At 44.3% G+C, this 25,682-nt stretch overlaps 1 long non-coding RNA gene across 1 annotated transcript; it reads right to left on the reverse strand.

Moving 5' to 3' along the window:
* Positions 1-8,875: 8,875 nt before the first annotated feature.
* On the reverse strand, positions 8,876-11,306 carry LOC146756433 (uncharacterized). The gene is made up of 3 exons (XR_014937445.1): positions 11,086-11,306; positions 9,835-10,101; positions 8,876-9,190 (listed from the first exon to the last, which is right to left on the reverse strand). It is a non-coding gene; the product is annotated as an uncharacterized LOC146756433 (long non-coding RNA).
* Positions 11,307-25,682: the final 14,376 nt, after the last annotated feature.

Here is a 25,682-nt window from a genome sequence, read left to right on the forward strand (position 1 = left end):
CAACACTCTTCAGACTGAGCACAATGCCCTCCGGACCGAGCACAACACTCTTCAGTCCGAGCATAATGCCCTCCAGTCTGAGCATAACGCTCTTCAGACTGAGCACAATGCCCTCCGGACCGAGCTCAACACTCTCCAGACTGAGCACACTGCCCTCCAGGCCGAGCATAACGTCCTCCGGTTCGGGTACAACACTCTCCAGTCCAACTACAACAGCCTCCAGACTGAGCTTGGTGCTGTCCAGTTTGAGCGGAACGCTCTCCGAGACCAGCTATGTGCCCTCCAGGGTGAGTTGAATGTATTTAACCAACTACCAGGGGCACATGTAGTCCAATTTGGCCAGCCATTGGGGGCACATGTAGTCCAATCTGACCAGCCACCGGGGGCACAGGTAGTCCAATTGGACCAACCATCTGAGACACCAGATACAATGTTGGTTGCCCCTGTAAGAGGGCGAAAGACAAAACAAGTTTCAACTCAGTTAGAGAAAATGCAGAAGGAGTTAGAAGAGCGGAGGGAGTTAGGAGAGCAGGACTCAGGAGACTCAGGGGAGCAGGGGGAGTCAGAAGACCAGAAGAAGTTGGAGGAGCAGAGGATGTTAGAGGGGTATAAGAAGATGATAGAGGAGCAGAAGATGATAGAGGAGCAGAAGATGATAGAGGAGCAGAAGAAGTTAGAGGAGCAGAGAAAGTTAGGAGAGAGGAAAAAGAAGGAGGGTTACCTGGAGGAAATAACACAAGCATCAGGGTCAGGGTCAGAGTCAGAAGAGGAGCCAAAAGCTACTTTTTCTTTACGAGAATTTCTCAAGTCCAAACTTGTAGATGGGGCAGCCTCATCAACACAGTTGCCACCATCAACACCTGGGACTCTTGATAGAGCAAAAGGTGAGCAAAGTATTACGACCATTATTGATCGATCTTTTAAACTGAGTGAAATTCGAGATCTAAGAAAGGATTACACACGTCAGCCAAAAGAAAATATGGTCACTTGGTTACTTCGCTGCTGGGACAATGGTGCCAACAGTGCATGGCTCGATGGCAGTGAAGCTCGCCAACTGGGTAGCATTTCCAGGGACCCACGTGTGGACAGAGGTATTGGCACATGCCAAAATCGGTCCTACACCCTTTGGAAGCGGATGTTGATAGCGGTAAGAGATAGATTCCCCTTTAAACGGGACTTGGAGCCTGAGAGAAAGAAATGGACTGATATTGAGAAAGGTATCCAATTTTTGAGAGAAAATGCTCTGGTGGAAATGCTATACAGCCGCGAGTTCAATCGTAATGATCCAGACCAATTACATGATCCTGAAGCAGTCCGCGTTCCACGACAAATGTGGCGTGACTTTACAAAAGCAGCTCCAGAAAAGCATGCCAGTGCACTTGCATTAGTATATGGCAAAGGGGACAGGAAACCCTTTGTGAATGAACTAATTGGCAGACTTCAGGAACTTGAATTATTTATAAGCGCCACAGAAGTTAATCTGTATACTTCAGCCATTGTCAAAATTGTGGAAAGGTTAAACGAAGTGGAGGGAACACAAAGTGATATTATTGACAAATTGGCTAATGTGCCTGATGTAGATGAATCCACGGTGGTACAAGATGATGGAAACCAGGATTTCCACAATCGCCTATTGAGGAAGCTAAACAACATGAGTTCCTCTCGACCTGTATCATCGAAAATCTCAACCATAAAAAAGAGAGGTCCTCGTATTCAAGCAAATGACGATGATAAGTCACCTCGAATCAACAATGAGACTACACGTCTTGCCTTGTTGCTTTTCCTCTGTAGTCATGGGGAGGACATGAAGAAGTGGTGTAATTCATCCACTTCTGCACTTCAGGCACGAGTGAAAGAATTACAAGGTGAAACAACTACCAAGGTGAACTCTTCCAAGAAGGGGAGAGTTCCAGTTGCTGCAAGTCAACGAGGTAAACAATATAGGGGCCCTGCCCCCAGCCAGGGGGGGGAAAGGGACAACAGAGTATACTGGACTGTGTGGATTAAGTGGCCTGGCACATCTCAACCACAGAAATATAAAGCCTTGGTGGACACTGGTGCACAATGCACCCTAATGCCCTCAAGTCACCAAGGGACACAACCAATATATATCCATGGAGTGACTGGGGGTTCCCAAGAATTGACTATGTTGGAGGCCGAAATAAGCCTCACTGGTAAAAACTGGCGAAGGCACCCTATTGTGACTGGTCCAGAGGCTCCATGTATACTGGGAATCGATTACCTTAGGATGGGATATTTCAAGGATCCCAAGGGGTATCGATGGGCCTTTGGGATAGCTGCTGTAAACACAAATGGTGTTAAGCAGCTGTCAACTTTACCTGGTCTGTCAGATGATCCTTCTGCTGTGGGGTTGCTCCAGGTAAAAGACCAAGAGGTACCAATTGCCACCAAAGTGGTTCACAGACGGCAGTACCGCACCAATAGGGACTCATTGCTCCCCATTCACAAGCTAATTCGCCAATTAGAAAATCAGGGAGTGATTAGCAAAACGCACTCGCCTTTTAACAGCCCCATATGGCCAGTGCGTAAAACCAGTGGGGAATGGAGGCTGACGGTAGATTACCGTGGCCTGAATGAAGTTACACCTCCATTAAGTGCTGCTGTACCAGACATGCTAGAACTCCAGTATGAATTGGAGTCAAAAGAAGCTAGGTGGTATGCCACCATTGATATTGCTAATGCCTTCTTTTCCATCCCATTGGCTGCAAAATGTAGGCCACAGTTTGCTTTTACCTGGAGAGGTATTCAGTATACCTGGAACCGTTTACCCCAGGGGTGGAAGCACAGCCCAACAATTTGCCATGGATTGATCCAAGCTGTTTTGGAACAGGGTAATGCTCCTGAACACTTGCAGTATATTGATGACATTGTAGTGTGGGGCCATACAGCAGCAGAGGTTTCCAAGAAAGGGAAACAGATAATCCAAATTCTTTTGAAAGCTGGTTTTGCCATTAAGCGCAGCAAGGTGAAGGGGCCTGCCCAGGAAATCCAGTTCTTAGGTATAAAATGGCAAGATGGACGTCGTCACATCCCAGCAGATGTGATTGACAAAATCACTGCTATGTCTCCGCCCACAAATAAAACAGAGACCCAATCTTTTCTGGGAGTAGTGGGCTTTTGGAGAATGCATGTCCCAAACTACAGCCACATAGTGAGCCCTCTCTATCAGGTAACACGGAAGAAGAATAATTTCTCATGGGGTCCTGAGCAGCAGCAGGCTTTTGAGCAGATAAAACAAGAAATAGCCCGTGCCGTGGCCTTGGGGCCAGTACGGACGGGACAGGATGTGAAGAACATCCTCTACACTGCTGCTGGAGAGAAAGGTCCCACCTGGAGTTTGTGGCAAAGAGCCTCAGGAGAGACCCGAGGCCGACCCCTAGGATTTTGGAGTCGAGCATATAAAGGGTCTGAGGAGCGCTACACTCCAACTGAGAAGGAGATCTTAGCCGTGTGTGAGGGGGTTCGGGCTGCTTCTGAAGTAGTTGGGACAGAGGTTCAGCTTCTTCTAGCACCTCGCTTGCCAGTAATAAACTGGATGTTTAAAGGACAGGTTCCCTCCACCCATCATGCTACTGATGCCACTTGGAGTAAGTGGATTTCATTAATTACTCAACGAGCTCGAATGGGAAAACTCAGCCGTCCTGGAATTCTAGAAGTGATCATGGACTGGCCTGAGAGTAAAAAAATTGAAACACCACCTACAGAAGAGGTATCACGTGCTAAAGAGGCACCACCATACAATGAGCTACCAGAAAACGAAAAGAAATTTGCCCTATTCACAGACGGATCATGTCGTATTGTAGGGAAGCATCGCAGATGGAAAGCTGCTGTATGGAGCCCCACACGACAAGTTGCAGAGGCCACTGAAGGTAAAGGAGAATCAAGTCAATTTGCAGAGGTAAAGGCTGTTCAGCTGGCTTTAGATGTGGCTGAACGGGAGAGGTGGCCAATGCTTCATCTTTATACTGATTCATGGATGGTGGCAAATGCCTTATGGGGGTGGTTGCAACAGTGGGAGGATGATAATTGGCAACGAAAGGGTAAACCTGTTTGGGCTGCTGAACTGTGGAAAGACATTGCTGCCTGAATAAGGAACATTGTTGTAAAGGTGCGCCATGTAGATGCTCATGTGCCTAAAAGTAAGGCTACTGAAGAACATAAAAATAACCATCAGGTTGATCGAGCTGCCAAAATTGAGGTGGCTCAAATAGACTTGGACTGGCAGAACAAGGGTGAATTATTCCTAGCTCGGTGGGCCCATGAGACTTCAGGTCATCAAGGAAGGGATGCAACATACAAGTGGGCCAGAGACCGAGGGGTGGACTTAACTATGGACGCTATTGCTCAAGTTATTCATGATTGTGAAACATGCGCCATAATTAAACAAGCCAAGAGGATGAAACCTCTTTGGGGGGAAGGGCGATGGCAAAAGTATAAATATGGAGAGGCATGGCAGGTTGATTATATCACCTTGCCACGATCTCGCAATGGTAAGCGTTATGTACTCACCATGGTGGAGGCAACCACTGGGTGGCTCGAAACATACGCAGTACCCCATGCTACCGCCCGAAGCACCATATTAGGGTTGGAAAAGCAAATCCTGTGGCGGCATGGCCCTCCAGAAAGAATTGAATCAGATAATGGGACCCATTTTAAAAATTCCCTTGTAACCACTTGGGCCAAAAATCATGGCATTGAGTGGATTTACCATATTCCCTATCATGCACCAGCTTCTGGTAAGATTGAACGATTCAATGGGTTGTTGAAAACTATGTTGAAAGCAATGGGTGGCGGAACGTATAAAAATTGGGAGAACCATTTAGCAGAAGCCACCTGGTTGGTCAACACTCGAGGATCTAGTAATCGCAATGGTCCTAACCAATCCAGCTCCCTACGTACCGTGGAGGGAGATAAGGTTCCTGTAGTACACATAAAGAGCGTGTTGGGAAAGACGGTTTGGGTCCTTCCAGCGTCTGGAAAGGGCAAACCTCTCCGGGGTACTGTCTTTGCCCAGGGACCTGGGTGCACGTGGTGGGTGATGGACAAAAATGGGAATGTCCAATGTGTACCACAAGGGAATTTGATGTTGGGGGAGTGCAGCCAATGATTTTCCTGTAGATATATAGGTAGAGTCTCAGAAAATATTTCAATTAGGTAGAGAATAGTTCAATTAGGTATAGGACTTAAGATAGAGTGGATTAATGTTAAGGAAACACTTTTTCTCTATATACCTTAATTAGGCATTCTGTAAGCAAGTTTTCCATCTGGACTCTATATCCTGCACTGGCCATGCATGTGTAGAGCACACATGGAAAGAAGTATAAGTCAAAAGGAAATCTGCTGTGGTGGCTGGGAAAGGATGAGTGCACCTTGATGTGGGGGACGCCCTACTAGCGCTGCCTTTCCCCTCTACCGCTGACATGTTTTCCTTTTTCTGGCAGTTTTGCCATTTTCTCAAAATTAATAAATAGTAGGTTAGGTTATAGAGTTTTGTTCTCAACTTAGGGATTTGTATGGAATAAATATAAATTGTTGAGAAAAATAAGGTTGCTGATTATTCACAATTATACATATGAGTGTGTATGTATGTATAAACATAATGTAATGATGTAGAATAAGGGGTGGAATGTCATGGTTTAATAATTTTGTATTTTTTGCTATCAGTATTCCACATCATAACATCATATAAAGCATGAATAATTTTACTGAATCTGCAACTTACAGAAGAAGACTACATCTCACAGGGAACAACACGATAGGTCACGGGACCTGGACTCTATATTAACTCTGTCGCAGAACAGACTGACGTCTTTCGAGTTCTGGCGTTCAGGGGAGTGTGTGGGAGCCTTCAGCCGTTCGCCTAGATTCACAGTAGGCCTCTCGGTTACGGGACTCATTCTCTCTCCTATTTTGCTTGATTTCGTTAGCTCAATTTTCAATTATATTGTATTATATTGTGTTATCCTGTATTTCGATATAGTATTTAGTAAATAAGTGTGCCTCCTTAGATCGTTGCCGCTGTTTTCTTTTCCTAATTAACTTTTTCCTTTCGGCCTAGGGCCCCTCCGGGGCCCAAGGCCCCCTGTCACGGGCGCAGGTGGATTTTTAGTTCAAACTGTGACAATAGCTACATAGTATCAACCTTCTATTTCTATCCAGTTATAATCTTATGCGCACTTATTAAAATTAAATTGAATGCAATCACTTACAACTCCTGACCTGAATTATCTCTGCTTCACGTCAGACCTCTTCAGCACAGCACTAGGGATTAACTAGCATTGTAGAAGCACAGTATGGGCAAGGAGTCCAGGACATTGAGAGTGTAGCCTCCCTGACTGCTTGGTGTCCCACTACAGTGCTGTGACCTTCCTGACAGCATGAAGAAATTCTGGAACAAGAGAATAGCTTCACTGCATTAGTAATAGTCATTACACTCCTTTTTCCTCATATATTTCCCTCCTAGCCTTTAGAAATCTACAGGAATATTTTCAGAGCATCAAGCCTAAATTCATACTTGCAAAATCCATCCACATTTCTCCTGTAATTACAGCACACAGAGCAGTGCTGACAACCTGAAGTCTTTTGAGGCTCCTGTCCCATTGATCTGGACACTAAACAGGGGAAAGCTACTGTGGACGTTAGTGGATTCACAGCTGTATACCCAAATTTTCCTGTGCTCAAACTCATTTCTTTGTTTGGGAAGCTGAAAAGGAATTGAAGAGCATCAGTTAAATATTTCATGTTGTGCTGGAATGTATAATTCATGATCAAATCCTTGAGAAAGAAACAGATAAGATGGAGCTGCAAAAGCTTTAAATGAAGTATTTTCTTTTTGTAGTAAACTGACTGCTGAAAAAGTGCTTTTCTTCTTTTCTATTGGTATTATAATGAGAATTAAAAACGTGATAGAAGTAAGAAATGCACTAAATGGATTTGAACAGTTATTCACTTATACATTTTGTTGATTGATGCAATTAATGTTTTATACATGCTTTTCCAAAGGTACCCTGTTGTACTGAGTTCCTCCACATATCACTACCTCCCATAGGAATGGGATGCATTGGCCTCAACGTATAAACAACCCCATGTGTTGTTCTTTTATTGTAGTAAGCTCGAGGAGTCACAGGGGCTATTTAGCAGTGCTTTTGGAACACAGCTTTTGGAACTGGTTCACTCCGTTAAAGCTGATGTGGTGGTTTCCAAAATCTGAACTTTCCTCCCCTTCTCTAGCTGGACACCCCTATCTCCCTCAGCCTCTCCTGATAGCAGAGTTGCTCTAACTTCTGTATCTTCTTGGTGGCCCTGCAGTGGACTCTGCAGCAGCTCTGTGTCTCTCTTGTACTGGGGAGTAGAAGACATAAGTGTACTGGGGAGTAGAAGACATAAGCAGACTACTTCAGATACGGCCTCACCAGTGTGGAGTAGAGGGGAAGGAGCTCTTCCCTCCTGCTTGCTTGAGCACTGAACTTAACAAAAACACTAGGATATGAACATTTCTTGTTTTCTGGTTGTTGGGCTTTTGGGGTCTGTTGTTGTTTATTTGGCTGGTTGGCTTGGAAAGTTCAATACCATTATACATGCGCTGGTAGGATCTCATCTGATAAACTGCATATAGTTTTGATTACACATATTCAATATAGACTAATTCAGATTGCCATCTTTTCTTGGCTCACTAACAACCAAGATCATAGAACCATAGAATGATCACAGAATCATAGAGTGGCCTGAGTAGGAAAGGAGCTCAAAGAGTATCTAGTTTTAAACCCCCTGTCAAGGGGCCACCAACCACCAGACCAGGCTGCCCAGATCCACATCACACTGGAGAATCATTCGGTTTCCAGATTATTTTAAGGAAAAGATTTTAATCCATCGTATTTTCTGAAAACTAAGAATTGATCCTGCTCAAAGAAACAGAATAGAAAAACATCACCCACAGGCTGCAGATATTTACCTCGACTTCTCTACATGCCATCCCCAGTGTGCTTTTCAACTCACCTTGCACAGTAACCCTGGCTTTTGTTATGGAGTCCTCTGTCTCACAGGGGTACTCCCCACTGTCCTTGGCAGTAGAGTCATGGATGATCAGAATGGCCCCAGTTCCCTCCTGCTGCAAGTCGTACTTCTGGCTTTTACTGATTGCTTTGCCATCCTTGTACCACCTGATGTTCAAATCCGGTTTTGACAGCTCACAGCTCAGGCTGATGTCCTGCCCTGCTGCTGCTGTCTTATCCTCCAGCTGTTTTGAAACCTCAGTAAGTTTTCCTGGAAGAAAACATTGCTTTTTGAGTAACATACACTTAGGGTAGGATGCCTCTCTCAAAATACATGCATCTACATGCTGGAGATAAGTTAGAGAGGCACTTGCAACAGACGCCATCCTACAGCCAGCAGTAATCTGAAAAGTACAGACAATAGAATTCCAGGCAGCATTTATTCTCTCTTAAATCTACCCAATTGAGGATGATGAACCATGTCTGAAAACTGCCTCTCTCTTCTCTCCACTCATCACACTGGGAGCCTCGGATGATGCTCTCAGATGCACATGCTCTAGATAGGAATTTGTTGTACAGCTAGATGATGTGAAGGCCATCCCTTCAGCTTATACTTAGAGGATATTTGCTCCCACAGTTCCCTCAACAGAGCATTCCTGATTTACTGTTAATGGAACAAGCTGTAGTGAGATGCCCATTTCCAACACTACCCCAGTGCTTTGGGTAGTTCTCACATTTGTGTAAAATGTTTCCTCCTTTTACATATTTTTAAGAGAAATTCTCAGTGCTTTGAGGTTCAAGTAGAAGGTTGCTATTCACTTTAACCATATTATGAGTTAGCTCTCATGACAATCTTATCAGAAGACAGTTGAAGGAATCAGGCCCCAGAATCTCTCCCATCTCATTACCTTTCACAGACAGAGAGGCTTTGGAGGTTAGACCACGGGCAGTAAAAACGACTTCCCCAGCGTCAGTAGGAGTCACACTTTTGATAATGAGAGTATATTTCCGACTCACGTTAGAAGCTTTAAATCGCCCACCACTTTCCACTCTGCTTCCATTCAGTGACCACTTGAACTCATCAATGCTTTCATGGGACAGAATGCATTCAAAAGTACAATCTTCTCCCTCCTGGATTTCAGTGGTTTTCAGCCGTTTGGTAATGCCACTATTCAGCTCTGGAAGGTAAGAGATAGGTTAGTATGAGGTTTATATGGAGAAAAGGCATTTGTGACTGACATGAGTAGCAGTACTGGTGTTTTAACTCAGGATTTGCAGAACATGGCTACATTCCTTACTGATGTATTCTCTAAGACATTCTCCACTCAGAATTACCAGAAAGCTATAAAAAAAAAGAGACGTGAATCTCTTGTCTTTGCTCTGGAAGAACTACAATTAGAGCAGCTCAGTCCATGGAGCACAATGAAGATTCAATGAGCTACAGAGGGAACAACCTAACAGAGAGGACAACTCTAGGATGCTGCGTGAGAAAAAGGGTTTTGCCTATGACAAGAAATTAAATGTTTCTATTAGCTAATTTGTTACCATCCTACCCCTACTGGTGTTCAAACCATTTCTCCATTTTAGGGATGTTTAGAAAGGAAATATTTCCAGGACATTCTTGATGTGTTTGGTGATTTTCATGGCAAAATGAGATACATTTACATCAAAAGCAATGGGAATTTTCCAGACATCACTGTGCTAAATTGCAGTAATACACTTCTATTGTAGAAACTATTAAGGCTCGTGGGGGAATAGGTGTAAGACATAGTGACCACACTGAATGTGCTTTCAGCACTCCTTTACTTTCCACAGTACTTACCCTGAATGCCGACCTTTGATTTGGCAACATCACTGCCAATATCACAGGTATAGAAACCTGCATCTGACTTCTCGAAGTCATGGATAAGGGGATATAGGGTCTTCCCAGACTGTACGAGCTCATACTTGTTGCCAGAAGTGAGCAGAACACCGTCCTTCTTCCACACTGGTTTGACCTTCTCTTTAGAGACTTTGCTTTCCAATTTAATCACACCCCGCTCCTCATCAAAAACATCATCCAAGGACTTAATGAAGACAGCAGGCTTCTCTGCAATTAAACAGGCAAAACACAACAATGTGATACAGAAGTTGAGACATTTTCAGTTGCTTTCAGCTTTTTAAAGAGGGATCAATAAATCTTTACCACTACTGACAACACCAATATAGAACCTAAAGCGGTTTCATGTCTGTTGACTGAATGTGCTTTATGGAATTCTGAACTAATCAGTAGGAGAATACAGGGAGCAGGAGGGACAGCCTGCATTGCCATGGGTGGGACTGATAGCACATGAAGTAATTGGGATGCAGCTCTTCTAAAGCTGGAGATCTGTCATTGCCCTCACATGGAGCAGAGCTCATACAGCAGGCCACAGTATTAAGAGGATAAGCTGCTGAACACTTTTGATTTTCCTGTTTTATTGACTCCTTTTATCTATCTTCTATATCACACATCAGATGTTTATACTGGGGAAAAAACTTCCACCAAATGCAAAAGAAAGGAGAAAGAGGAAATCCTTCAAACTCTGAGCACATAGAGTAAAAGAGCTTAATTGCTGGGGAGAGCAGATTAGAATCACAGTATCCTTAGAACTGGAAAAGACCCTTAAAGGCCATCTAGCCCAGCTCCCCTGCCATAAACAGGGACATTCACAGCTAGATCAGGTTGCTCACACTCTGGTCATTAGTCATTCCAGAGGCAAAACACACACTGAATGATCTCTCCCTGCAGTCATAAATCCTTGGAGACAACAGCACTGACACTGCATGTTACTGAAGCAGTAAAAGAAATTGCTCTTCTAACTCCCCTTGTGTTAAGTAAAATGATGATAAAAAGGAATGGAATGCTTTGGCAGGACACCAAAACCATCCTCCTTTGTTGATATCTGCTGCAATGGAACCTTCCACTGGAAGAAAGCCCCTGATGACTTGTCACCCCAGAGAGGTGAGCTTTAGAAGCAGGATTGCTGCACAATAGAATGAACTGGAGCTCCTTAGCATCTCTTACATCCAGGAGGGGTGTGATCAGACCCACCTATCACCTTCAGGTGCGCTTTCTGACACCTTGTCTGACTTCACTGTCACTGTGCCAGCATCCTCAGGCTTAACCTGCTTCATTGTCAGTGTGCAGCAATTGCCAACGTTCTTGATGTCATTGTAATTGTTGGTGTAAAGGAGGTTGCCATTCAGGAACCATTCCACGTCCTCGACATCATGGGACAGCTCGCAGGAGAAGACAGCAGAGCTCTCTTCTTCAATTTCTACATCCTGCAGCTGCTTCGTTACTTCTACACTGCGGGCTGTGGGGAAACAAGGTGAACTGTTACCACTGTTACTATCAATCATACTGGGATGTGTTAGAATGGTTGGACTAGATGATCTTTGTGTAATCTTCTCAGTGAAGATTATACATTTCTAAAGTTAGCAGGAGAGAACGGCAGAAATCAACCTCAAGAAGAGAAATCAGAGGTGAAATAGGACAATACCAAATGCAAGGTCCAGCTCTTGTTCTGTGCTTATTAAATTACTCCCAGTTGAGGCTTTTATTCAAATAAGAGTGAGTTGAAAATATAACAAGTACTTTAGGATGTGAATGGAGACTCTTACACTGGGGACAACAGCAGATAAAACGCCTGGAAGTTTCTTTCAGATGAAATCAATGACAAACTGCATCAAATTTAGGTGCTACCAAACTTAACCTTGTCTAGTTCAGAAATACAATTAATTTCACCTGATTTGAATTCTTTGCTATAGCCAAGGACAAAACCTCAGCTCTGTAGGTCTGAATAGTAAGCACATCACAACTATTCAAACACATCTTTTACTGAGATGCAGCTGTCTCATTTAGTGTCCAACGACTTTGAACTGGAAATGGAGCAGACCCTCCAGACACACACACAATATTTCAAAGACCCCAGTGAAGGAAGACTGTACATTAATTAATTCTTCATCTTCATGATGTAAACCAAGCCAGGATATGTTACCTCTGATGAGCAGATTGGCTGTGGATTTTGATTTGCCAACTGAGAACTGAATGGTGCCTGTCATATCAGTGATGGTTTTCATATGGTCAGCTGGTGGATGGTGCCTTCTTGCTGCATAATCAAGTTTCTGCCAGCCTCTAAGACTTCCCCACATAGATACCACTTGGGAGGTTTCACAGAAGGAATGGATATCTCGCATTCAAATTTGGCCTCTTCAGGCTCAGTCACATCCTCATCACACAGCTCCTTTACTAGATTAATGGATTGCTCTTTAAGAAGGATGGAACAAGAGAAAGCAGAGATTTAGAAGGGATGTAAAAAAACACTTACATTATCACCCTACTTACTCACATCAGCATTACTGCACATGAACACTACACCTATCAGCTCAAAATGCCTTAAAACATCATTAAAAAAAGAATAGAAAGAAAGGAATGTTTTTAAGAAGTCAGACAATATAACTGACAACCTGAAGAGAGCCCAGATCTTCTGATTCCCAGTCCAACATCCAAATCAAACCATGACCTTCCCATCCCGATATCAAAATCCTCGCATTACGAAATGGAAAAGAGGTTCAATGAAACATGGACATTGATAATTACTTTGATTAAATACAGCAACTTAGCTCTGAACAACAAGTTTTCTCCTAGTAAAGGTCTCTGTAGCTCAAATGTAATGACTCTACTTAGGAGAAATTCACTTTCCAGGATGTTCTTGTCCTTATAATTGTAACAGTGGCAAAGCTGGGGACTGAACTCTTGAGTACTCTGCTAACTCAAATGTCTCCCTTTTCTTTATCACACTTAACATCATATATATACCCGAACATTGTATATATTAAAAAAACCCAACACCTGTGATCTTTCCAAACAGACAGAGAAAATGAAGAAAAAGTCAAGCTATGTGTTTTATCCCTCAATGTTCAAACACAAATCTGAAGACTAAAGGTAGAAAATCAACCTCCTAAGAAAATAATCTGTTTTATTTAACAAACATAAATCCCAAAAGACAAGCTGGATATTTTGTAGGCAGAAAGGTAGGTAGGTAGGAGTTTTCATTTCTGTGAAAGGTCCTGGTGGTGTGTAAACTCCTTGACATTCAAGCAAAGGATGTTAGCTGGTTTATAACATAAGATAATTTAAACAAAATCGTCATCAGAAGCATAATTACCTTTCACTGTAAGATGGGCACGAGATTCTGCCTTTTCTGCTACAGATTTTATTTCTGCTGCATCCTTGACTTGGACACGTGTGTAAGTCAGCGAGTAGGTCTTTCCTGAAGCAGAGAACCACAGAGTCACTAAGGCTGGAAAAGACCACTAAGGTCATCTAGTCCAACCGCCAACTCATCCCTACCAAACTGTGCTCTTGAGAGCAAACCCACAACTACACTTGGCTTCCTTGAGCAAAGAGCTCTGAGACACATGGCCAGGCTGAGCATCATCCATCTGGTTTCACAGCATCACTGCCTGTTCTCACATGTCAATGAAACCACCCATTCCCCCACATCCACATCCCCACCAAAGTGGAATCTAAACATGGCTTCTACAAGGACTGACCAAATGTGGCCGCCGTCACCTTCAAAGTACCTGATACAGAAGGATCACACTCACTGTCAGACAAAACCTCTTTGGAGAGGTGAACTGACTGCCCTGTTCACCCCCACTTTGGAAAGAACTGCACTCATTTCCTACCTGCTCCTGGCAGTGTGGGATGGTGGGATAGCATCACACTTCCCACACTAAGCTTCCCACCTGTCACTTGTTTCACTTAAACCTCAGTCCCAAAAGAAAAGGGGAACTCCCTTCTGAACCCCATTCACCTCTTTTCAGATGTCCTTTCTGCTTGATCTCCAACCCACCCCCCACTCAGGAGAAAGATCCCCCTCTTACACCCTACCATCTTGCCGCATTCTGATGTTGCCATCAGCCTTCAGATTGTTGTCATCTTTGTACCACTGGCACTGAACCTCATCGTGTGAAATCTCACAGACAAAAGATGCACTCCCATATTCATTCACTACCACATCTTCCGGTGGTTTAACAATCTTGATATCTCCAGCTGTGAAACACTAGAGATATATTTGTCAGGGTATTTCCAGAACTGAGTGCAGCATCTTTTCCTTACACATATTTGCATAGAAAATAAGTAGGTTTATGTTTTATTCTAAACCATCATCCATTCCTGAGTCATTTCTCTCTTCAACACAGTAAATGCATTATTGCCCTTGAACTTAAAGATAGACTTACTAGCTACAGTGGAGCTCCCTGCAAACAGTTTTCATGGAAACCAGAATCTCATTTATTCTAAAACCTTTCAAGCAAAATTAAGGGTAGAAAAACAATAGAACTGAATGAATCTTTAAGGTCATTTAGTTCCAATCCCACTGCTATAGGCAGGGACACCTCCCTCCAGACCAACTCTTCTCCTCAGGGTCAAGGCTTCTCTCAAATCATTCTCCTCTAAGCCTGTGCCTGTGCTTGGGATTGCCCTGACCCAGGTGCAGGGCCTTGTACTTGGCCACACTCAAGTTCATGAGGCTGCCAAGGGCCCACCTCTCCAGCCTGTCCAGGTCCCTCTGGGTAGCATCCCTTCCCTCTAGCACATCAACAGCACCGCTCAGCTTGGTGTCATCTGCAAACTTGCTGAGGCTGCATTTGATTCCACTGTCCATGTTGCCTACAAAAATGTTAAATAACACTGGTCCCAACACCACCCTCTACCTGGACACTGAGCTATTGACTGCTGCTCTCTGAGTGTGACCATCCAGACAGTTCCCTATCCTGCAACTGGTCCATCCATCAAAACCATTTTTCTCCAGTTTGGTGACCAGGATGTCATGCACGATGGGAACAAATGCTCTGCACAAGTACAAGTAGATGATGTCAGTTGCTCTCCCATTATCCACTGATGCTGTTACTCCATTATGAAACTCTACAATGTCCTGTCACTACAAACCTGTCTGAACCATTGGCTTCTCTGCATGCTCATCACTAGTCTCTCCTTAGCTTGTGTGCCCACAACGTATGGGGAATGTCAGCCACAAATCTTACCTAGGGGACATCTGTACTTCAAAATACCTTGAACATCACACAGTCACTTTTAACTCTCCAGGTCTGCACTTCTTTATGTCAGAATCAGACCATATTTCTGTGCTGCTATTTCCCTTTCCTTCTGAAGGGCTTGGATACAACTTGGATTAACCTGAGGAGCAGAGTTCCTGCATAAAACAGCCAGTACTGAAACACCAACCCAACCTTGTTGCAGACTGAGAGAGAAAATGAGAGTTCACCAAAGTCATGGGACAGGACAGATGTTCATGTTCATGCTAACACTGAACTCAAGTGGCCACATGAGGACAGTATCTAGTAGGAAATCAGAAAAAAGCATCCTTTCAGACGTCCCTTTGGAAGGTGGCAACTACCAGGGCAGTAACCTGTCTGATGCTTCAGAGCCCGCTGATGAGCTACAAACTGGGGTTTAACCAGTGCAACACATGGAAATAAAATCTGTCTTGTGCATAAAGAAGTAAGAGAAAGGTATCCAAAATGACTAATCAAGAAATGCCCAAACTGCCCATGAAGCATTTCTTCCCGTGGTGCAAAACACCACAAGAGGATTTATTTGCTCTTTCAGTTAAACTTACCATGAACCTTTAGGGTAGCTGATGTCTTGTCTTCAGCTGCTTGGCATGTGCATGTTTCCTGATCTTCATATTCACACTTGTGAATAATGAGACTTCTCTTATTTCCCTGGGAAGTAATGCCCACTTTTTTACTTTGATGGAGCTCCTTCCCATCCTAGAAGGGAAAATATCAAGTCAGATCTCCATTAGTCCTTCCATCTCTGCACTGAGCAAATGCAGCCTTCAGATCTGTGCTTAATTCACCCACTTCCCTAGAATTAATGGGACTGTGCTTACTGGAACATATGCTGAAGCTTGACCACAGTGCAGTGTTTTCAACATGTAGGAATGGCTATAGAACATGCAGAAATTCTGGCTGACCTATGACAGCTTAAAGCACTGTGGAGGACTGTTAACAAGCCCGTTTGGACATCACCTTGAATAAATGACATTATCCCCAAGTAAGGGAAGGAACAGCTGAGCACCAGGGAGGTACACAAAGTGCCAGAGCAAATTCTCACACTGTCACGTGCAAAGAAAACTGAGATTTCACCCTAAAACCCAGTTCACAACAAGGCTACAAAATCCTGGCTGAGAATTTCTGTGTTAGAGTTGAAGCTCAAGACTGTACTGTACTCCAACCGACAATATTTTGTGCAGCAAGACCTCAGGAGTTCACAAGAAACCCAAAACAAACTTCCATTTCAACTTGATAAATGAACTCAGGACATAATAACAAAGAGTGCTGATCTGTACAAGTAAAAGAGCATAAAGAAAAGAGAGCAGTGCAAAAGCTATCAAGCAAAAGCTCAGACTCGCATCCCTTGGAAGTGAAATTAAAGGCTCTCATTCATTTCCAGAGAAGTCAGAAATGAAAATACCATTACATGCCATACCTTGAACCACTTGATGTCCACGTTGGGCCTGGACAGCTCACACTCAAATGTGACCTTGTCCTTCTGAGTGACGCTAATTTTGATTGCAACTTTCATTCTTGGATCACTTAGGGCTTCAGCCACTTAATGGAACTAACTCAGTTAAAAGTCAGGGGTAAAATAAAAACTCTCTTGTACTAGCAGAGAGATTTGCAATGGAGTAACTTAAGTAAGGATGGGAGACTGAAGGTGTTGGGGAAGACATCCAGGCTTTAGCTACAGGGCATGCACGCAGAATCACAAAACAAAGGCCAGTCAGAGTAATTAGAGCTTTGTCAGAATTAATGGGGTTGTTTCTACATGCCCACCCTATCTGCCAGTGTAAACCCTTCCAGTGAAAAAAAGGAAAGCTACATATAGGTGGGGAGAATTGTTGGTGAAATTATTTGTGATATTTTTGCTAAGAATATGCCCAAAATCCTGGAGCAAGACTTCAAGTTAAGCAACTCAGTCTGTGTAAGCAGACTTACAGAAGGGAACCATAAAGCTTATGGAAGGGAACTGTCAAGCTAATCCACAGCTAAAACAGAGTAGAGACGAATTGCAGGAGCTTGTTTACTTACTTTGCACAAGTGTGAGCTTTAACCACTGCTGAGCTCCTAGAACAAAAGTCTGAGCCAACAAATTTCACCACCCTGGGAGATGATGGAGAAGAAGAAACCACTTAGGACCACATAAAAGATGTGTCCCTAAGTGTATGAACTCCTTTATGTATGAGCACCTTCAAAGAGCCAACAGAGTCAATGATTTTATTGGAAGCATCAGATTTTATGACCCGCAGGAAGTAACCACCATAACTCACACTCACATCTCCTGCCTGTAGAGGAGATCCTCCTTGCATCTACAAAGATGCAAGAAGAAAAGAGGCAAAGAAGGGGTAAAAAAAATCCCATCTTACATTTGGGATGCTTAATTCCAGACTTGAAGGCTGATTTGCCCACTTAACAGCTGTGCTCTTCAGAAGCAGCTGTTCAACAGTTATTTAGAGAGAAAGACAAGTTTTGTACATGGTTGTTAACACAGAGAACAGCATAAACACACAAATAAACTCAGCTTTGCAGTGTTGTAATGGCTGATGAGGGAAGCCAAGGATCCTTCCACACTGTCAGCCTTCATTTCCAGAGACATACCTTTGGGGGTGATGGTAATGCTGCTCTTGTCATCTCTGGACTCACAGAAGTACTCTCCCTCATCCTCAGCCCGGATCCCTCTTATTGTCAGGGTTCTTCTGACCCCTTCCTCATCAATCTGGAAACGTTTGCTGGGTTTGATCTCAACTGCATTCCTGCGCCACACCACCTTCCCTTTGCCATGGCTCACTTCCTCTTCCTCTAAGCCACATAAACAGCTGCTTAGTGCTCCCAAAGCGAATGCTCACCAGTTGTTTCCAACTTGAAGGTCATCTTCTGGCCAGCAGCCTCGCAGATGTATTCTCCAGCATCTTTCTTCTCCAGCTGCTCCACAACCAGACGCCGTGTTTTGCCCACAGATTCCAGTTTGAACATTCTGGAGGAGGCAAGCAGTCTTCCATCCTTGTACCATTTTACTTCGCTTGGATCCTGTGCTACTTCACAGCTGAGGGAGGCACTTGCTGCCAGAACAGCACTCGCCTCTTTCTGCACCTTCTCCTGGTTTATAAACACAGGTTTTGGCTCTGAGGGAAGAAAAGAAAAAGTATTGACTGAGGGACTGAAATGTGACCATCTTGCAGCTTTGTATGTACAGCTTGGAACAGGTTTAGGTTACCACTTGTGCCCAAACTAATAGCCTTCACTAGAGAATATCAGCTCTTCTGTTGAAACTAAGTGTCAAATCTAGGCAAGAAAGAGCCTAGGAACTGAAGGAACCAAGAGGGTCCTTGAACACCAGTCCCATGGTTGCAAGTCACTATGCAAACATATTGAACCCAAAAGAACATTTGTCCTGCAGGCAACCAAAACCTGAGTTCCTTTTACTTAAGACCCACTGTGAAACATCAAAACATATAAACATGTGATAGTCAAACCACTGGCTGCCTTTTCATGACCCAGAACAGTACTCCTGGCTTCCTGAACAGACTCCTCATGGCCTCTACCATTGCCACAACTGGGACTGTTAAAGGCACAAAGGAAATATGCTCACCAATGCAGTCCTTTGTTCTTTGTGTGTGATTTGCAGATATCTATTTTACTTTGAGCTCTGGCAATAGTCAGCTCTGCCAGGTCTCTTACTGGGAGTAGCAGACTCACCTATCCAGATGCAGCCTCCAACATAAAGGCATAGTAAAAAGGCAGTGTACTACTAGGAGAAGTTCCTGCTTCTCCTGCCATGAAAGGCTGCACGTAGAACATGCACTCCAGCCTCACTGCACATACTTATCTTAGTCAAATGTTAGGGTGAACAAGAATTACAGTTTGGGATCTCAGGCACAGGAGAGGTTTGAATAATATCTTGAATATTGCTTCCATTGTACATATATCAGTAATTATTATTCTACAGACAGACTGAAACAGGTCTTTGTGCCATACTAAAACCAAATACTTTCTACAAACCCAGGCAATCAAGTCTAGAGAAAAAACCTCAGCACAGACTACTGCAACTGGATCACTGTATAACAGAAACTAGATTTTACTTTAATGTTCTCTGCTGTATTTCAGACAACACCTGTCTTACCCGTGACATGAATCTTGAAGGTGAGTTTCTGGCCAGCAGCCTCACAGCTGTACTCCCCTGCATCTTTCTTCTCCACCTGGCTCACCACCAGCCGACGCTGTTTGCCCTCTGACTCAGCCTTGAACTTCTTGCTCCAGGTGATCAGTTTCCCCTCCTTGTACCACTTCACCTCCGTCTTCTCCTGGGCCACCTCGCAGCTCAGCGTGGCATTTTGAGTCATTACAGCCTTCACCTCCTTTTGTACCTTGTCCTTGTTTGTAAACACGTCTTCTTTCTCTGCAGGGACATCACAACAGTCACACCGTTTTGCTGCAGTCGGCTGCAGTGCTTACTCCAGTTCCCCATTTTCACTATACTTGCCCTTCACAGGGAGCATCGTGATGCCTCATTAAGACAGGAAAACACTTTCCCTCTATTTTGCCTTGGGAAATGATAGGCATATCATTTCATATCATATTACATCATATCACAAAGGTAAACATTTTGCAGTCTGATAGCAGATTTGGACATAAGATTTAGAACACCTGCATGCACTGCTGAACCTCCTCCCTTCTGTTTTTTTCTTCTCATGTCTCTCTACATTTCCAGAAAATCAGAAGGGAACGGCCCTCTAGAACAGGCTGCCCAAGGAGACTGTGGATGCTCCATCCCTGCAGGCATTCAAGGCCAGGCTGGATGTGGTTCTGGGCAGCCTGGGCTGCTGCTTGGCAACCCTGCACATAGGAAGAAGGGGGTTGGAACTGGATGAGCACTGTGGGCCTTTGCAACCCAGGCCATTTATCAGTCTGATTATTGGCATTTTCCACCTCATTGTGTCACTCAAATTTTGTAACCAGATCTCTTCAAACACCTCCCCTTTTCTCACTCCTTGCATGCCTGGTGTGCTCTTGCACTGTAACCCTGCAGACACCAGCTGACTACAAGAGCTGCACAAGTTACCCTCTTTGCCTGTGGTTTGTGGCAGTAATTCATTCCTGGATGGAAAAGCACATGTAGAATAGTGTTGCTATGACACTAGATGACAAAGAAAGTCCTATAGCCAAAACGTTTTGCACCAGAGAGGCTGTCAGTTTATTCTCCAAATGCAAGACACACAAAACGAAGCGTTCCTTTATCTCTGGGATTCCAAGCATTTTCTCACCTCTGACTTTCACTTGGAATGTTGCTTTGTCATCTTCTGTTTCACAGCTGTAGCTCCCTTGGTCTTTCAGGGTCACATTTTTCACCATGAGGTTGCGGTGCGTCCCCTGGGAGATGATGGTTGTCCTCTGGTCCTGCTTCACCTCTGTTTCATCTTTCTTCCATACGACAGCTCCGCTTGCAGCTGACACCTCACACACCAGCTCCAGGTCTTCAGAAGGACTGACTGATATTTCTGGAGTCGTTTTGGGCTTGTTGACAACATTAATGGCTTCATCTGAAGAAAAAAAGAGAAAGTGGTTTACACCCTGACTCAGGCTTATTCAGCTTATTCAGAACTGATTGCAATGTCTCTGCTCATTACATTTGGGTGATCGAGTTTCACCTCTGGAGGTACTCACATACAAACGTCTGCTTGATTCTCCTGTGTAAAGGAAACAGTAAGTTCTATGCAGACAGTTCTTATTTCTTTTAATCAATTCTGTATTCTGCACATGTTCTTCTAAAGCTAAAATGAAGGCAGCTAAGTAACGTGTTTGCAATACATGAACAAACCTATTCAACACCTTGTCTCTAAGCTAACAAGCAGCGTTTGATGAGCACATCAGTATTTCATGCCCTTCATTCCATCCAGAGAGAACCTGCCTGAAGAGCAAGCTGATGGCTGTCAGCTACAGGCAGACCTAGCTTACTATGGCATTTCTTACAGCAACAGCTGTTGCTTTCAGTCACTGAATATACCAAGGCCAATTACTATGCCAGCCACATTTATGGCATCAGTGAACAAATAATTCATAAAACCAGGGTCTTCGAATTACAAAGTGAAATTGCAGAATGCATGATTCTCAACCAAACAGAATGGGAGGTGGGATGCAGGGTGAATACCTGAGCCAACACCACCTGCAAGCAATCCTTCAATATCTTAGGAATCTCTAGCCATCCCAAATCCAGTGTTGTGCTTGATCTATCATCTCTGCTGAGTTTTTAGCTAGCTGATGGTGAGCATCATGGTGGTGATGGGTGAGCAGTCAGACTAGAGGGTCTTAATCAACCTTAAGGATCCTGTGATCAGAGGAACGTGAATGTGCTGTTAAAGGTCACAAGCGCTGCGCTGCAGCATGAGCATACACAGCGAAAGGCTTTCAGTAGAGCTTCAGTTCATAAATAAGGACTGTGTTATGGAAAATAGGCTCAAGATAGAAACCAGAAAACAGATCTTAATGCCAGGTTCTGTGAATGCAGCCAGCTGAATTTCACAGATATTGAATTTCAATGACAATTTCTTGTGTTATTTTACCCTCCAGCTCCACCCTGAACAGGAACATGTCAGTGACAAGCATTACTCCTCCAGGCTTGACCTGACAGTGCTTTACTTGTACTATGAGCTAATGCCAGGAAGAGCAGGAAAAGAGTTTCATCCACGTGCCTTCTCCTTCCTTAGTAAAACCAGTGTGAAACTGCAGCCACGTCAGGCTGAAGGAGACGTCTCAGATGTCCTGCCTGGATGCAGGAGGTCACGTGTCAGAGGATGTCTGGCACGTCAAGTCTCATGGCAGTGCAGTGCATGACAAGCTGCAACAACACTTTCCTGTGGGCTCCTTTGGGCACGAGGCCCAGCGGGTGACACACCTCTGGCTGCAGCTCTTCAGAGCCTCCCAGCAGCCACGTGATGCCCATGGGAGAGACACAGCTGACCCGCACAGCAGATGATTTACCAGCTAGCTCTGATTTACAGCAAGAGCAGATACAAGTGGCGATGCTGAATGGTGAAACACTGAGAATGTGTGGCATGGGTATAAGATTGGTGAGCCTGAGGATGTTCAAACTCAGGCTGGACAGGGCTCAGAGCACCTGATGGAGCTGTGGTGCCCCTGTTCATAGCAGGGGAGTCCAACTAGCTGACCCTTAAGGGTCTCTTCCCTATCTATGAGATACACGAAAACTGATTCTGCAGTAATCAAGCTACCAACAGCAGAATATGATGAAGAGCCTCATGCATACTCAGTGTGGAAAAAAAAAGGCAATTGTTGCTGGGAAGAAGGTGCATTTGCATTTGTGTCATCTGCAGAGGGTACTGCAGAAATAGAAAGTCTTCCACTGGAGCAAACAAAGGGCTCTCATTTATTGCAATCAAGGCCCAGCGTGTGGATCTCAGAGATCAGACCTACACCCTGCAGCAAAACAGACTTTCCCTGCGTGGGAAAGTTCAGTTTCTCTCTACATCTGTGTAAGAAAAAGCCCACCATGGAATGACAGCTAAGGAAACATCCCTGTGACTCTTCACAGGTCTCTTCTACATTTGGGATCACTGCTACAAAAAGAGCTGTTTACATCATCTCTCGTGGCCACCCTGAGAGAAGAGCAGGAAGGCTGGGATGCTCTTTTTCCTATCTTTCCCTTGATTTCCACTATATCTTAGGGACGAATCACAGGACAGAACACAGAAATCAAATGCCTCTACAAAGCAGATTGGCCAGTTCAAGTCAAAACAGCCACTGAAAACACCCCAGATGCTGTCTGACAACAGCTGGACTGTCGGGGAGTCAGGTGAATGCAGTCTGCTGGCCCTGGGCAGGAAGAGGACAGCCCAGACTGTCACATACCTTTCAGTGAAAGCTGATAGAGCATTTTATCCCCCTCACAGATGCACTGACAACTTCCAGCATCATCCATTGAGACGCTGTGAATTTTCAGGCTGTGCTTCTTCCCCACAATGTGCAGTTCATAATTTTCACTGGCCTTGAGCTCCTTCCCATCCTTCATCCACCCCACAGTAGCGCCTGTGTCTGAAAGCTCAGCCTGCAGTTTGGCTTCCTCACGCAGCCGAGTGCAGATCATTTCTACATCTTTGCTCTTATTGGTAAATCTCACTGCAGCACCTGTCAGGAGCAAAGGCCTCGTTATTTCAATTTAGATCAGGCTAATGTGGTCAAAGTTTGCTGCAACATCTCTGAAAAAGTATCACCTTCTGTTCCTGCACTCATCATTGTGTCAGTGCTGAGCAATTCAAGATATTTCATTTGGTCTTATTGCCGGATTTACTAAGTAAAAATCAACCAAACATCTCCTGCTACTGATTAAGAATGCTCTAAACTGCCACCCAGTGACAAACAGCTCCTCCCATCATGAATGTTTATTTGTTCTATTTGGTCATGCAAAGCTGATTGATAGAGATATTATTGTAATGAGTGCTCCCCTACTTCTAAACTATTCCAGTGCAATCAGAAAGGCTGTCTGAACCTGGAGCTGAAAGTACTGCTCTATGGTGATGCAGTGGTAAACCTGCTGACTGAATGCACTGGCCAAGAGCTGTGAACTGCAGACATTCATCAGCTGGCATGAAGCAATCTGGTTCAGATACCAAGCAGCTGGGTAGATTGGCTTACCCTACACTCAGTGCTATCATGTTTAGGTCATTACCAGGACTCACGTCAGTCCATGGGATGCAATTTCAGGTATTTGGTACAATCAGTGAATGCCTGCAGCCCCAGTTGTAATCATCAGATCACAGCATTGACTTGACTGTAAGAGGAAAGGAGAAGGATCAAAACAAATACCTCTCACTCTCATCTTGGGGCTGACATCAACATTTTTGGCAACAAATTTCACTTCTGCTCCATCATCGTTCTTGGTGATGTTCTTTATGACTAGGCTGTGAGTAGTTTGGGTTCTCTTGATGATGCAGGTCTCGCTTTCCTGTAAGACTTTACCACTGAGGTACCAAGTACCGCAACACGTTGTTGTAAGGTCAATAGTAAACATGGCATCCCCTCCAAGTACAGCTTCACCAGTTGTTAGGGGGGATTTCACAGCCAGGACTGGATCTGAGGAAGAACATGGATGTCTTAATGCTCTTTAGATGCAAGTCTGGTATCGGGAAGATTAAATCATAGGTACATTTCTACTTCTTTCTTTGCATGAGTGCTGGAAGAAGCACTTCTATGCTTCAGATCTGTTACAGAAAGTTCTGCCTCTTGCACATGTGAGATATCAAAAGATAAGGATATTCACGTCTCTGTCACAGAAACAGAACTTGTATCCCTTTGTGGTAGCCGGAGGTTGATAGGAGAACTAGGAATAAAGGAAAGCCTTTGGTGTGTTAATGCACTACTATCCTTACAGTCAAAGGAAACATCTTTAGGGAACCAACACAGCTGCTCAGCACACGCTGACCCATTTCCATTGGGGTTTTTGTGCTTGCCAAGGTGCATGCTCCCTGGGAATTCCAGAGACAGGCTCTGTCCATGCGCATTGACTGCAGACACTCGGAACTGATCATCAGCCTCTTCAGACAGATTGCTCACCGTGAACTCTGGGACGGGGACAAGAGACTAGTGGCACCTCACCCAGGTGAAGCCAGTTAGTTTATAGCGTTCCACAATGTAGCCATCGATTGGAATGAGGCAGTGCATCTTCGGAGGGGACCATGCCAGCGTCACTGAGGTTTCTGTTTTGTTTTTCACCACAGGGTCAGCTGGGGGCTGGGTGGGAGGTTTTCTGGGAGCTGAACAGAAATAAATACAGAAATATTAGCATAACGTCATTTAGGCTGGAAAAGACCTTCAAGATCAGCAGACTCAACTTTCAGCATGACCTACTGAGTCCCACCATTAACTACTGTGATACCTGAGGACATACATGACAAGCTTATTCCTGCAGGTATTTGCATAGTGAATATATTCACCCTCTGGTTGCTTTGGAACATTTTAGAGGTTAAAACCCCCGTGTGCAGGAGGTTAAATTCACTGTGTGCAGCCGCTGATACAGGCAGGAGGCTGGGAATTACCTGATGGGCTTTAGTTACAGACTACTGACACAGTAAAGGATTGATTTCATTTCATTTTGGCCATCAGAGAGTTTGGTGTCTGGTTTAAGTCACCCATCTAGACTCCAATTATAAGCATATGGAGAACAGCGCATTTAGGAGAACTCATCTCATCTTAATAAACCTGAATGAAATCACAGAATCATAGGATCATGGGAGGGTTTGTGTTGGAAGAAACCTTCAAGATCATTAAGTTCTAAACACCCTGCCATGGGCTGGCTGCTCACTAACCAGCTCAGGCTGCCCATCACCCATCCAACCTCGCCTTCAACACCAAGGACAGGCATCCACAGCTTCTCTGGGCAGCCTGAAATGGAAGCAGTGAGACACAAGTTGAAAATACTCAAACATTCATGACTGTAGAGAGAGCCAAATACTCCATACATATTGCCTGCCTGGTCAATGGTATTAAAATGCCAACAACAGACTCATCCAGCTCATTGAAAATGGTGTGAACATGGCGTACATGATT

The sequence above is a fragment of the Coturnix japonica genome, chromosome 27 (genome assembly GCF_054131305.1).
Source record: "Coturnix japonica strain WE chromosome 27, WE-NBRP24, whole genome shotgun sequence".
Classification (NCBI taxonomy): domain Eukaryota; kingdom Metazoa; phylum Chordata; class Aves; order Galliformes; family Phasianidae; genus Coturnix; species Coturnix japonica.